This window comes from Mustelus asterias (assembly GCF_964213995.1).
Source record: "Mustelus asterias chromosome 26 unlocalized genomic scaffold, sMusAst1.hap1.1 SUPER_26_unloc_22, whole genome shotgun sequence".
In the NCBI taxonomy this organism is placed as follows: domain Eukaryota; kingdom Metazoa; phylum Chordata; class Chondrichthyes; order Carcharhiniformes; family Triakidae; genus Mustelus; species Mustelus asterias.
In genome coordinates, this window is record NW_027590090.1 from 164,502 (window position 1) to 181,150 (window position 16,649).

Genomic DNA, 16,649 nt, shown 5'->3' on the forward strand with positions numbered 1-16,649 from the left:
ACACAGTGGGTTAACACTGCTGCCTCACAGTGACACGGTGACACAGTGGGTTAACACTGCTGCCTCACAGCGACACGGTGACACAGTGGGTTAACACTGCTGTCTGACAGCGACACGGTGACACAGTGGGTTAACACTGCTGCCTCACAGTGACACGGTGACACAGTGGGTTAACACTGCTGCCTCACAGTGACACGGTGACACAGTGGGTTAACAATGCTGCCTCACAGTGACACGGTGACACAGTGGTTAACACTGCTGCCTCCCAGTGACACGGTGACACAGTGGGTTAACACTGCTGCCTCACAGTGACACGGTGACACAGTGGGTTAACACTGCTGCCTCACAGTGACACGGTGACACAGTGGGTTAACACTGCTGCCTCACAGTGACACGGTGACACATTGGGTTAACACTGCTGCCTCACAGTGACACAGTGGGTTAACACTGCTGCCTCACAGCGACACGGTGACACAGTGGGTTAACACTGATCCCTCACAGTGACACAGTGGGTTAACACTGCAGCCTCAGTGACATGGTGACACAGTGGGTTAACACTGCTGTCTCACAGTGACACGGTGACACAGTTGGTTGACACGGTGACACAGTGGGTTAACACTGCTGCCTCACAGTGACACGGTGACACAGTGGGTTAACACTGCTGCCTCACAGTGAGACGGTGACACAGTGGTTAACACTGCTGGCTCACAGTGACACGGTGTCACAGTGGTTAACACTGCTGCCTCACAGTGACACGGTGACACAGTGGGTGAACACTGCTGCCTCACAGTGACACAGTGGTTAACACTGCTGCCTCACAGTGGCACGGTGACACAGTGGGTTAACACTGCTGTCTCACAGCGACACGGTGACACAGTGGGTTAACACTGCTGTCTCACAGCGACACGGTGACACAGTGGGTTAACACTGCTGTCTCACAGCGACACGGTGACACAGTGGGTTAACAGTGCTGCCTCACAGTGGCACAGTGGGTTAACACTGCTGCCTCACAGTGACACGGTGACACAGTGGGTTAACACTGCTGCCTCACAGTGACACGGTGACACAGTGGGTTAACACTGCTCCCTCACAATGACACGGTGACACAGTGGGTTAACACTGCTCCCTCACAGTGACACGGTGACACAGTGGGTTAACACTGCTCTCTCACAGTGACACAGTGACACAGTGACACAGTGGGTTAACACTGCTGCCTCACAGTGACCCGGTGACACAGTGGGTTAACACTGCTGCCTCACAGTGACACGGTGACACAGTGGGTTAACACTGCTCCCTCACAGTGACACGGTGACACAGTGGGTTAACACTGCTGTCTCACAGCGACACGGTGACACAGTGGGTTAACACTGCTGCCTCACAGTGCCACAGTGGGTTAACACTGCTGCCTCACAGTGACACGGTGACACAGTGGTTAACACTCCTGCCTCACAGTGACACGGTGGCACAGTGGGTTAACACTGCTGCCTCACAGTGACACGGTGACACAGTGGGTTAACACTGCTGCCTCACGGTGACACAGTGGGTTAACACTGCTGCCTCACAGCGACACGGTGACACAGTGGTTAACACTGCTGTCTCACAGTGACATAGTGGGTTAACACTGCTGCCTCACAGTGACACGGTGACACAGTGGGTTAACACTGCTGCCTCACAGTGACACGGTGACACAGTGGTTAACACTGCTGTCTCACAGTGACACAGTGGGTTAACACTGCTGCCTCACAGCGACACGGTGACACAGTGGTTAACACTGCTGTCTCACAGTGACACAGTGGGTTAACCCTGCTGCCTCACAGTGACACGGTGACACAGTGGGTTAACACTGCTGTCTCACAGTGACACGGTAGCACAGTGGGTTAACACTGCTGCCTCACAGTGACACGGTGACACAGTGGGTTAACACTGCTGTCTCACAGTGACACGGTCGCACAGTGGGTTAACACTGCTGCCTCACAGCGACACAGTGACACAGTGGTTAACACTGCTGTCTCACAGTGACACAGTGGGTTAACACTGCTGCCTCACAGTGACACGGTGACACAGTGGGTTAACACTGCTGCCTCACAGTGACACGGTGACACAGTGGGTTAACACTGCTGCCTCACAGTGACACGGTGACACAGTGGTTAACACTGCTGCCTCACAGTGACACGGTGACACAGTGGTTAACACTGCTGCCTCACAGTGACACGGTGACACAGTGGGTGAACACTGCTGCCTCACAGTGACACAGTGGTTAACACTGCTGCCTCACAGTGACACGGTGACACAGTGGGTTAACACTGCTGTCTCACAGCGACACGGTGACACAGTGGGTTAACACTGCTGTCTCACAGCGACACGGTGACACAGTGGGTTAACACTGCTGTCTCACAGCGACACGGTGACACAGTGGGTTAACAGTGCTGCCACACAGTGGCACAGTGGGTTAACACTGCTGCCTCACAGTGACACGGTGACACAGTGGGTTAACACTGCTGCCTCACAGTGACACGGTGACACAGTGGGTTAACACTGCTCCCTCACAGTGACACGGTGACACAGTGGGTTAACACTGCTCCCTCACAGTGACACGGTGACACAGTGGGTTAACACTGCTCTCTCACAGTGACACAGTGACACAGTGACACAGTGGGTTAACACTGCTGCCTCACAGTGACCCGGTGACACAGTGGGTTAACACTGCTGCCTCACAGTGACACGGTGACACAGTGGGTTAACACTGCTCCCTCACAGTGACACGGTGACACAGTGGGTTAACACTGCTGTCTCACAGCGACACGGTGACACAGTGGGTTAACACTGCTGCCTCACAGTGCCACAGTGGGTTAACACTGCTGCCTCACAGTGACACGGTGACACAGTGGTTAACACTCCTGCCTCACAGTGACACGGTGGCACAGTGGGTTAACACTGCTGCCTCACAGTGACACGGTGACACAGTGGGTTAACACTGCTGCCTCACGGTGACACAGTGGGTTAACACTGCTGCCTCACAGCGACACGGTGACACAGTGGTTAACACTGCTGTCTCACAGTGACACAGTGGGTTAACACTGCTGCCTCACAGTGACACGGTGACACAGTGGGTTAACACTGCTGCCTCACAGTGACACGGTGACACAGTGGTTAACACTGCTGTCTCACAGTGACACAGTGGGTTAACACTGCTGCCTCACAGCGACACGGTGACACAGTGGTTAACACTGCTGTCTCACAGTGACACAGTGGGTTAACACTGCTGCCTCACAGTGACACGGTGACACAGTGGGTTAACACTGCTGTCTCACAGTGACACGGTAGCACAGTAGGTTAACACTGCTGCCTCACAGTGACACGGTGACATAGTGGGTTAACACTGCTGTCTCACAGTGACACGGTCGCACAGTGGGTTAACACTGCTGCCTCACAGCGACACAGTGACACAGTGGTTAACACTGCTGTCTCACAGTGACACAGTGGGTTAACACTGCTGCCTCACAGTGACACGGTGACACAGTGGGTTAACACTGCTGCCTCACAGTGACACGGTGACACAGTGGGTTAACACTGCTGCCTCACAGTGACACGGTGACACAGTGGTTAACACTGCTGTCTCACATTGACACAGTGACACAGTGGGTTAACACTGCTGCCTCACAGTGACACGGTGACACAGTGGGTTAACACTGCTGCCTCACAGTGACACGGTGACACAGTGGGTTAACACTGCTGCCTCACAGTGACACGGTGACACAGTGGGTTAACACTGCTGCCTCCCAGTGACACCGTGACACAGTGGGTTAACTCTGCTGCCTCACAGTGACACGGTGACACAGTGGGTTAACACTGCTGCCTCACAGTGACACGGTGACACAGTGGGTTAACACTGCTGCCTCACAGTGACACAGTGGGTTAACACTGCTGCCTCACAGCGACACGGTGACACAGTGGGTTAACACTGCACCCTCACAGCGACACAGTGACACAGTGGGTTAACACTGATCCCTCACAGTGACACAGTGGGTTAACACTGCTGCCTCAGTGACATGGTGACACAGTGGGTTAACACTGCTGTCTCACAGTGACACGGTGACACAGTGGGTTAACACTGCTGCCTCACAGTGACACGGTGACACAGTGGGTTAACACTGCTGCCTCACCGTGACACGGTGACACAGTGGTTAACACTGCTGCCTCACAGTGACACGGTGACACAGTGGTTAACACTGCTGCCTCACAGTGACACGGTGACACAGTGGGGGAACACTGCTGCCTCACAGTGACACAGTGGTTAACACTGCTGCCTCACAGTGACACGGTGACACAGTGGGTTAACACTGCTGTCTCACAGCGACACGGTGACACAGTGGGTTAACACTGCTGCCTCACAGTGACACGGTGGGTTAACACTGCTGCCTCACAGTGACACGGTGACACAGTGGGTTAACACTGCTGCCTCACAGTGACACGGTGACACAGTGGGATAACACTGCTCCCTCACAGTGACACGGTGACACAGTGGGTTAACACAGCTCCCTCACAGTGACACAGTGACACAGTGGGTTAACACTGCTGCCTCACAGTGACACGGTGACACAGTGGGTTAACACTGCTGCCTCACAGTGACACGGTGACACAGTGGGTTAACACTGCTCCCTCACAGTGACACGGTGACACAGTGGGTTAACACTGCTGTCTCACAGCGACACGGTGACACAGTGGGTTAACACTGCTGCCTCACAGTGACACAGTGGGTTAACACTGCTGCCTCACAGTGACACGGTGACACAGTGGTTAACACTGCTGCCTCACAGTGACACGGTGACACAGTGGGTTAACACTGCTGCCTCACGGTGACACAGTGGGTTAACACTGCTGCCTCACAGCGACACGGCGACACAGTGGTTAACACTGCTGTCTCACAGTGACACAGTGGGTTAACACTGCTGCCTCACAGTGACACGGTGACACAGTGGGTTAACACTGCTGCCTCACAGTGACACGGTGACACAGTGGTTAACACTGCTGCCTCACAGTGAAACGGTGGCACAGTGGGTTAACACTGCTGCCTCACAGTGACACGGTGACACAGTGGGTTAACACTGCTGCCTCACGGTGACACAGTGGGTTAACACTGCTGCCTCACATCGACACGGTGACACAGTGGTTAACACTGCTGTCTCACAGTGACACGGTGACACAGTGGGTTAACACTGCTGTCTCACAGTGACACGGTGACACAGTGGGTTAACACTGCTGCCTCACAGTGACACGATGACACAGTGGGTTAACACTGCTGCCTCACAGTGACACGGTGACACAGTGGGTTAACACTGCTGCCTCACAGTGACACGATGACACAGTGGGTTAACACTGCTGCCTCACAGCGACACGGTGACACAGTGGGTTAACACTGCTGCCTCACAGCGACACGGTGACACAGTGGGTTAACACTGCTGCCTCACAGTGACACAGTGGCACAGTGGGTTAACACTGCTGTCTCACAGTGACACGGTGGCACAGTGGGTTAACACTGCTGTCTCACAGTGACACGGTGACACAGTGGGTTAACACTGCTGCCTCACAGTGACACGGTGACACAGTGGGTTAACACTGCTGCCTCACAGTGACACGGTGACACAGTTGGTTAACAGTGCTGCCTCACAGTGACACGGTGGCGCTGTGGGTTAACACTGCTGCCTCTCAGTGACACGGTGACACAGTGGGTTAACACTGCTGCCTCACAGTGACACAGTGGCACAGTGGGTTAACACTGCTCCCTCACAGTGACACAGTGACACAGTGGGTTAACACTGCTGCCTCACAGTGACACGGTGACACAGTGGGTTAACACTGCTGTCTCACAGTGACACGGTGACACAGTGGGTTAACACTGCTGCCTCACAGTGACACGGTGACACAGTGGGTTAACACTGCTGCCTCACAGTGACACGGTGACACAGTGGGTTAACACTGCTGTCTCACAGTGACACGGTGACACAGTGGGTGAACACTGCTCCCTCATAATGACACGGTGACACAGTGGGTTAACACTGCTCCCTCACAGTGACACAGTGACACAGTGGGTTAACACTGCTGTCTCACAGTGACACGGTGACACAGTGGGTTAACACTGCTCCCTCACAGTGACACAGTGACACAGTGGGTTAACACTGCTGCCTCACAGTGACACGGTGACACAGTGGGTTAACACTGCTGTCTCACAGTGACACGGTGACACAGTGGGTTAACACTGCTGCCTCACAGTGACACGGTGACACAGTGGGTTAAAACTGCTGCCTCACAGTGACACGGTGACACAGTGGGTTAACACTGCTGTCTCACAGTGACACGGTGACACAGTGGGTGAACACTGCTCCCTCATCATGACACGGTGACACAGTGGGTTAACACTGCTGCCTCACAGTGACACAGTGACACAGTGGGTTAACACTGCTGCCTCGCAGTGACCCGGTGACACAGTGGGTTAACACTGCTGCCTCACAGTGACACGGTGACACAGTGGGTTAACACTGCTCCCTCACAGTGACACGGTGACACAGTGGGTTAACACTGCTGTCTCACAGCGACACGGTGACGCAGTGGGTTAACACTGCTGCCTCACAGTGACACAGTGGGTTAACACTGCTGCCTCACAGTGACACGGTGACACAGTGGTTAACACTGCTGCCTCACAGTGACACTGTGGCACAGTGGGTTAACACTGCTGCCTCACAGTGACACGGTGACACAGTGGGTTAACACTGCTGCCTCACGGTGACACAGTGGGTTAACACTGCTGCCTCACAGCGACACGGTGACACAGTGGTTAACACTGCTGTCTCACAGTGACACAGTGGGTTAACACTGCTGCCTCACAGTGACACGGTGACACAGTGGGTTAACACTGCTGCCTCACAGTGACACGGTGACACAGTGGTTAACACTGCTGCCTCACAGTGACACGGTGGCACAGTGGGTTAACACTGCTGCCTCACGGTGACACGGTGACACAGTGGGTTAACACTGCTGCCTCACGGTGACACAGTGGGTTAACACTGCTGCCTCACAGTGACACGGTGACACAGTGGGTTAACACTGCTGCCTCACAGTGACACGATGACACAGTGGGTTAACACTGCTGCCTCACAGTGACACGGTGACACAGTGGGTTAACACTGCTGCCTCACAGTGACACGGTGACACAGTGGGTTAACACTGCTGCCTCACAGTGACACGGTGACACAGTGGGTTAACACTGCTGCCTCACAGCGACACGGTGACACAGTGGGTTAACACTGCTGTCTGACAGCGACACGGTGACACAGTGGGTTAACACTGCTGCCTCACAGTGACACGGTGACACAGTGGGTTAACACTGCTGCCTCACAGTGACACGGTGACACAGTGGGTTAACAATGCTGCCTCACAGTGACACGGTGACACAGTGGTTAACACTGCTGCCTCCCAGTGACACGGTGACACAGTGGGTTAACACTGCTGCCTCACAGTGACACGGTGACACAGTGGGTTAACACTGCTGCCTCACAGTGACACGGTGACACAGTGGGTTAACACTGCTGCCTCACAGTGACACGGTGACACATTGGGTTAACACTGCTGCCTCACAGTGACACAGTGGGTTAACACTGCTGCCTCACAGCGACACGGTGACACAGTGGGTTAACACTGATCCCTCACAGTGACACAGTGGGTTAACACTGCAGCCTCAGTGACATGGTGACACAGTGGGTTAACACTGCTGTCTCACAGTGACACGGTGACACAGTTGGTTGACACGGTGACACAGTGGGTTAACACTGCTGCCTCACAGTGACACGGTGACACAGTGGGTTAACACTGCTGCCTCACAGTGAGACGGTGACACAGTGGTTAACACTGCTGGCTCACAGTGACACGGTGTCACAGTGGTTAACACTGCTGCCTCACAGTGACACGGTGACACAGTGGGTGAACACTGCTGCCTCACAGTGACACAGTGGTTAACACTGCTGCCTCACAGTGACACGGTGACACAGTGGGTTAACACTGCTGTCTCACAGCGACACGGTGACACAGTGGGTTAACACTGCTGTCTCACAGCGACACGGTGACACAGTGGGTTAACACTGCTGTCTCACAGCGACACGGTGACACAGTGGGTTAACAGTGCTGCCTCACAGTGGCACAGTGGGTTAACACTGCTGCCTCACAGTGACACGGTGACACAGTGGGTTAACACTGCTGCCTCACAGTGACACGGTGACACAGTGGGTTAACACTGCTCCCTCACAATGACACGGTGACACAGTGGGTTAACACTGCTCCCTCACAGTGACACGGTGACACAGTGGGTTAACACTGCTCTCTCACAGTGACACAGTGACACAGTGACACAGTGGGTTAACACTGCTGCCTCACAGTGACCCGGTGACACAGTGGGTTAACACTGCTGCCTCACAGTGACACGGTGACACAGTGGGTTAACACTGCTCCCTCACAGTGACACGGTGACACAGTGGGTTAACACTGCTCCCTCACAGCGACACGGTGACACAGTGGGTTAACACTGCTGCCTCACAGTGCCACAGTGGGTTAACACTGCTGCCTCACAGTGACACGGTGACACAGTGGTTAACACTCCTGCCTCACAGTGACACGGTGGCACAGTGGGTTAACACTGCTGCCTCACAGTGACACGGTGACACAGTGGGTTAACACTGCTGCCTCACGGTGACACAGTGGGTTAACACTGCTGCCTCACAGCGACACGGTGACACAGTGGTTAACACTGCTGTCTCACAGTGACATAGTGGGTTAACACTGCTGCCTCACAGTGACACGGTGACACAGTGGGTTAACACTGCTGCCTCACAGTGACACGGTGACACAGTGGTTAACACTGCTGTCTCACAGTGACACAGTGGGTTAACACTGCTGCCTCACAGCGACACGGTGACACAGTGGTTAACACTGCTGTCTCACAGTGACACAGTGGGTTAACACTGCTGCCTCACAGTGACACGGTGACACAGTGGGTTAACACTGCTGTCTCACAGTGACACGGTAGCACAGTGGGTTAACACTGCTGCCTCACAGTGACACGGTGACACAGTGGGTTAACACTGCTGTCTCACAGTGACACGGTCGCACAGTGGGTTAACACTGCTGCCTCACAGCGACACAGTGACACAGTGGTTAACACTGCTGTCTCACAGTGACACAGTGGGTTAACACTGCTGCCTCACAGTGACACGGTGACACAGTGGGTTAACACTGCTGCCTCACAGTGACACGGTGACACAGTGGGTTAACACTGCTGCCTCACAGTGACACGGTGACACAGTGGTTAACACTGCTGCCTCACAGTGACACGGTGACACAGTGGTTAACACTGCTGCCTCACAGTGACACGGTGACACAGTGGGTGAACACTGCTGCCTCACAGTGACACAGTGGTTAACACTGCTGTCTCACAGTGACACAGTGGGTTAACACTGCTGCCTCACAGTGACACGGTGACACAGTGGGTTAACACTGCTGCCTCACAGTGACACGGTGACACAGTGGTTAACACTGCTGCCTCACAGTGACACGGTGACACAGTGGTTAACACTGCTGCCTCACAGTGACACGGTGACACAGTGGGTTAACACTGCTGTCTCACAGCGACACGGTGACACAGTGGGTTAACACTGCTGTCTCACAGCGACACGGTGACACAGTGGGTTAACACTGCTGTCTCACAGCGACACGGTGACACAGTGGGTTAACAGTGCTGCCACACAGTGGCACAGTGGGTTAACACTGCTGCCTCACAGTGACACGGTGACACAGTGGGTTAACACTGCTGCCTCACAGTGACACGGTGACACAGTGGGTTAACACTGCTCCCTCACAGTGACACGGTGACACAGTGGGTTAACACTGCTCCCTCACAGTGACACGGTGACACAGTGGGTTAACACTGCTCTCTCACAGTGACACAGTGACACAGTGACACAGTGGGTTAACACTGCTGCCTCACAGTGACCCGGTGACACAGTGGGTTAACACTGCTGCCTCACAGTGACACGGTGACACAGTGGGTTAACACTGCTCCCTCACAGTGACACGGTGACACAGTGGGTTAACACTGCTGTCTCACAGCGACACGGTGACACAGTGGGTTAACACTGCTGCCTCACAGTGCCACAGTGGGTTAACACTGCTGCCTCACAGTGACACGGTGACACAGTGGTTAACACTCCTGCCTCACAGTGACACGGTGGCACAGTGGGTTAACACTGCTGCCTCACAGTGACACGGTGACACAGTGGGTTAACACTGCTGCCTCACGGTGACACAGTGGGTTAACACTGCTGCCTCACAGCGACACGGTGACACAGTGGTTAACACTGCTGTCTCACAGTGACACAGTGGGTTAACACTGCTGCCTCACAGTGACACGGTGACACAGTGGGTTAACACTGCTGCCTCACAGTGACACGGTGACACAGTGGTTAACACTGCTGTCTCACAGTGACACAGTGGGTTAACACTGCTGCCTCACAGCGACACGGTGACACAGTGGTTAACACTGCTGTCTCACAGTGACACAGTGGGTTAACACTGCTGCCTCACAGTGACACGGTGACACAGTGGGTTAACACTGCTGTCTCACAGTGACACGGTAGCACAGTAGGTTAACACTGCTGCCTCACAGTGACACGGTGACATAGTGGGTTAACACTGCTGTCTCACAGTGACACGGTCGCACAGTGGGTTAACACTGCTGCCTCACAGCGACACAGTGACACAGTGGTTAACACTGCTGTCTCACAGTGACACAGTGGGTTAACACTGCTGCCTCACAGTGACACGGTGACACAGTGGGTTAACACTGCTGCCTCACAGTGACACGGTGACACAGTGGGTTAACACTGCTGCCTCACAGTGACACGGTGACACAGTGGTTAACACTGCTGTCTCACATTGACACAGTGACACAGTGGGTTAACACTGCTGCCTCACAGTGACACGGTGACACAGTGGGTTAACACTGCTGCCTCACAGTGACACGGTGACACAGTGGGTTAACACTGCTGCCTCACAGTGACACGGTGACACAGTGGGTTAACACTGCTGCCTCCCAGTGACACCGTGACACAGTGGGTTAACTCTGCTGCCTCACAGTGACACGGTGACACAGTGGGTTAACACTGCTGCCTCACAGTGACACGGTGACACAGTGGGTTAACACTGCTGCCTCACAGTGACACAGTGGGTTAACACTGCTGCCTCACAGCGACACGGTGACACAGTGGGTTAACACTGCACCCTCACAGCGACACAGTGACACAGTGGGTTAACACTGATCCCTCACAGTGACACAGTGGGTTAACACTGCTGCCTCAGTGACATGGTGACACAGTGGGTTAACACTGCTGTCTCACAGTGACACGGTGACACAGTGGGTTAACACTGCTGCCTCACAGTGACACGGTGACACAGTGGGTTAACACTGCTGCCTCACCGTGACACGGTGACACAGTGGTTAACACTGCTGCCTCACAGTGACACGGTGACACAGTGGTTAACACTGCTGCCTCACAGTGACACGGTGACACAGTGGGGGAACACTGCTGCCTCACAGTGACACAGTGGTTAACACTGCTGCCTCACAGTGACACGGTGACACAGTGGGTTAACACTGCTGTCTCACAGCGACACGGTGACACAGTGGGTTAACACTGCTGTCTCACAGCGACACGGTGACACAGTGGGTTAACACTGCTGCCTCACAGTGACACGGTGGGTTAACACTGCTGCCTCACAGTGACACGGTGACACAGTGGGTTAACACTGCTGCCTCACAGTGACACGGTGACACAGTGTGATAACACTGCTCCCTCACAGTGACACGGTGACACAGTGGGTTAACACAGCTCCCTCACAGTGACACAGTGACACAGTGGGTTAACACTGCTGCCTCACAGTGACACGGTGACACAGTGGGTTAACACTGCTGCCTCACAGTGACACGGTGACACAGTGGGTTAACACTGCTCCCTCACAGTGACACGGTGACACAGTGGGTTAACACTGCTGTCTCACAGCGACACGGTGACACAGTGGGTTAACACTGCTGCCTCACAGTGACACAGTGGGTTAACACTGCTGCCTCACAGTGACACGGTGACACAGTGGTTAACACTGCTGCCTCACAGTGACACGGTGACACAGTGGGTTAACACTGCTGCCTCACGGTGACACAGTGGGTTAACACTGCTGCCTCACAGCGACACGGTGACACAGTGGTTAACACTGCTGTCTCACAGTGACACAGTGGGTTAACACTGCTGCCTCACAGTGACACGGTGACACAGTGGGTTAACACTGCTGCCTCACAGTGACACGGTGACACAGTGGTTAACACTGCTGCCTCACAGTGAAACGGTGGCACAGTGGGTTAACACTGCTGCCTCACAGTGACACGGTGACACAGTGGGTTAACACTGCTGCCTCACGGTGACACAGTGGGTTAACACTGCTGCCTCACATCGACACGGTGACACAGTGGTTAACACTGCTGTCTCACAGTGACACGGTGACACAGTGGGTTAACACTGCTGTCTCACAGTGACACGGTGACACAGTGGGTTAACACTGCTGCCTCACAGTGACACGATGACACAGTGGGTTAACACTGCTGCCTCACAGTGACACGGTGACACAGTGGGTTAACACTGCTGCCTCACAGTGACACGATGACACAGTGGGTTAACACTGCTGCCTCACAGCGACACGGTGACACAGTGGGTTAACACTGCTGCCTCACAGCGACACGGTGACACAGTGGGTTAACACTGCTGCCTCACAGTGACACAGTGGCACAGTGGGTTAACACTGCTGTCTCACAGTGACACGGTGGCACAGTGGGTTAACACTGCTGTCTCACAGTGACACGGTGACACAGTGGGTTAACACTGCTGCCTCACAGTGACACGGTGACACAGTGGGTTAACACTGCTGCCTCACAGTGACACGGTGACACAGTTGGTTAACACTGCTGCCTCACAGTGACACGGTGGCGCTGTGGGTTAACACTGCTGCCTCTCAGTGACACGGTGACACAGTGGGTTAACACTGCTGCCTCACAGTGACACAGTGGCACAGTGGGTTAACACTGCTCCCTCACAGTGACACAGTGACACAGTGGGTTAACACTGCTGCCTCACAGTGACACGGTGACACAGTGGGTTAACACTGCTGTCTCACAGTGACACGGTGACACAGTGGGTTAACACTGCTGCCTCACAGTGACACGGTGACACAGTGGGTTAACACTGCTGCCTCACAGTGACACGGTGACACAGTGGGTTAACACTGCTGTCTCACAGTGACACGGTGACACAGTGGGTGAACACTGCTCCCTCATAATGACACGGTGACACACAGGGTTAACACTGCTCCCTCACAGTGACACAGTGACACAGTGGGTTTACACTGCTGTCTCACAGTGACACGGTGACACAGTGGGTTAACACTGCTCCCTCACAGTGACACAGTGACACAGTGGGTTAACACTGCTGCCTCACAGTGACACGGTGACACAGTGGGTTAACACTGCTGTCTCACAGTGACACGGTGACACAGTGGGTTAACACTGCTGCCTCACAGTGACACGGTGACACAGTGGGTTAAAACTGCTGCCTCACAGTGACACGGTGACACAGTGGGTTAACACTGCTGTCTCACAGTGACACGGTGACACAGTGGGTGAACACTGCTCCCTCATCATGACACGGTGACACAGTGGGTTAACACTGCTGCCTCACAGTGACACAGTGACACAGTGGGTTAACACTGCTGCCTCGCAGTGACCCGGTGACACAGTGGGTTAACACTGCTGCCTCACAGTGACACGGTGACACAGTGGGTTAACACTGCTCCCTCACAGTGACACGGTGACACAGTGGGTTAACACTGCTGTCTCACAGCGACACGGTGACGCAGTGGGTTAACACTGCTGCCTCACAGTGACACAGTGGGTTAACACTGCTGCCTCACAGTGACACGGTGACACAGTGGTTAACACTGCTGCCTCACAGTGACACGGTGGCACAGTGGGTTAACACTGCTGCCTCACAGTGACACGGTGACACAGTGGGTTAACACTGCTGCCTCACGGTGACACAGTGGGTTAACACTGCTGCCTCACAGCGACACGGTGACACAGTGGTTAACACTGCTGTCTCACAGTGACACAGTGGGTTAACACTGCTGCCTCACAGTGACACGGTGACACAGTGGGTTAACACTGCTGCCTCACAGTGACACGGTGACACAGTGGTTAACACTGCTGCCTCACAGTGACACGGTGGCACAGTGGGTTAACACTGCTGCCTCACGGTGACACGGTGACACAGTGGGTTAACACTGCTGCCTCACGGTGACACAGTGGGTTAACACTGCTGCCTCACAGTGACACGGTGACACAGTGGGTTAACACTGCTCCCTCACAATGACACGGTGACACAGTGGGTTAACACTGCTCCCTCACAGTGACACGGTGACACAGTGGGTTAACACTGCTCTCTCACAGTGACACAGTGACACAGTGACACAGTGGGTTAACACTGCTGCCTCACAGTGACCCGGTGACACAGTGGGTTAACACTGCTGCCTCACAGTGACACGGTGACACAGTGGGTTAACACTGCTCCCTCACAGTGACACGGTGACACAGTGGGTTAACACTGCTGTCTCACAGCGACACGGTGACACAGTGGGTTAACACTGCTGCCTCACAGTGCCACAGTGGGTTAACACTGCTGCCTCACAGTGACACGGTGACACAGTGGTTAACACTCCTGCCTCACAGTGACACGGTGGCACAGTGGGTTAACACTGCTGCCTCACAGTGACACGGTGACACAGTGGGTTAACACTGCTGCCTCACGGTGACACAGTGGGTTAACACTGCTGCCTCACAGCGACACGGTGACACAGTGGTTAACACTGCTGTCTCACAGTGACATAGTGGGTTAACACTGCTGCCTCACAGTGACACGGTGACACAGTGGGTTAACACTGCTGCCTCACAGTGACACGGTGACACAGTGGTTAACACTGCTGTCTCACAGTGACACAGTGGGTTAACACTGCTGCCTCACAGCGACACGGTGACACAGTGGTTAACACTGCTGTCTCACAGTGACACAGTGGGTTAACCCTGCTGCCTCACAGTGACACGGTGACACAGTGGGTTAACACTGCTGTCTCACAGTGACACGGTAGCACAGTGGGTTAACACTGCTGCCTCACAGTGACACGGTGACACAGTGGGTTAACACTGCTGTCTCACAGTGACACGGTCGCACAGTGGGTTAACACTGCTGCCTCACAGCGACACAGTGACACAGTGGTTAACACTGCTGTCTCACAGTGACACAGTGGGTTAACACTGCTGCCTCACAGTGACACGGTGACACAGTGGGTTAACACTGCTGCCTCACAGTGACACGGTGACACAGTGGGTTAACACTGCTGCCTCACAGTGACACGGTGACACAGTGGTTAACACTGCTGCCTCACAGTGACACGGTGACACAGTGGTTAACACTGCTGCCTCACAGTGACACGGTGACACAGTGGGTGAACACTGCTGCCTCACAGTGACACAGTGGTTAACACTGCTGCCTCACAGTGACACGGTGACACAGTGGGTTAACACTGCTGTCTCACAGCGACACGGTGACACAGTGGGTTAACACTGCTGTCTCACAGCGACACGGTGACACAGTGGGTTAACACTGCTGTCTCACAGCGACACGGTGACACAGTGGGTTAACAGTGCTGCCACACAGTGGCACAGTGGGTTAACACTGCTGCCTCACAGTGACACGGTGACACAGTGGGTTAACACTGCTGCCTCACAGTGACACGGTGACACAGTGGGTTAACACTGCTCCCTCACAGTGACACGGTGACACAGTGGGTTAACACTGCTCCCTCACAGTGACACGGTGACACAGTGGGTTAACACTGCTCTCTCACAGTGACACAGTGACACAGTGACACAGTGGGTTAACACTGCTGCCTCACAGTGACCCGGTGACACAGTGGGTTAACACTGCTGCCTCACAGTGACACGGTGACACAGTGGGTTAACACTGCTCCCTCACAGTGACACGGTGACACAGTGGGTTAACACTGCTGTCTCACAGCGACACGGTGACACAGTGGGTTAACACTGCTGCCTCACAGTGCCACAGTGGGTTAACACTGCTGCCTCACAGTGACACGGTGACACAGTGGTTAACACTCCTGCCTCACAGTGACACGGTGGCACAGTGGGTTAACACTGCTGCCTCACAGTGACACGGTGACACAGTGGGTTAACACTGCTGCCTCACGGTGACACAGTGGGTTAACACTGCTGCCTCACAGCGACACGGTGACACAGTGGTTAACACTGCTGTCTCACAGTGACACAGTGGGTTAACACTGCTGCCTCACAGTGACACGGTGACACAGTGGGTTAACACTGCTGCCTCACAGTGACACGGTGACACAGTGGTTAACACTGCTGTCTCACAGTGACACAGTGGGTTAACACTGCTGCCTCACAGCGACACGGTGACACAGTGGTTAACACTGCT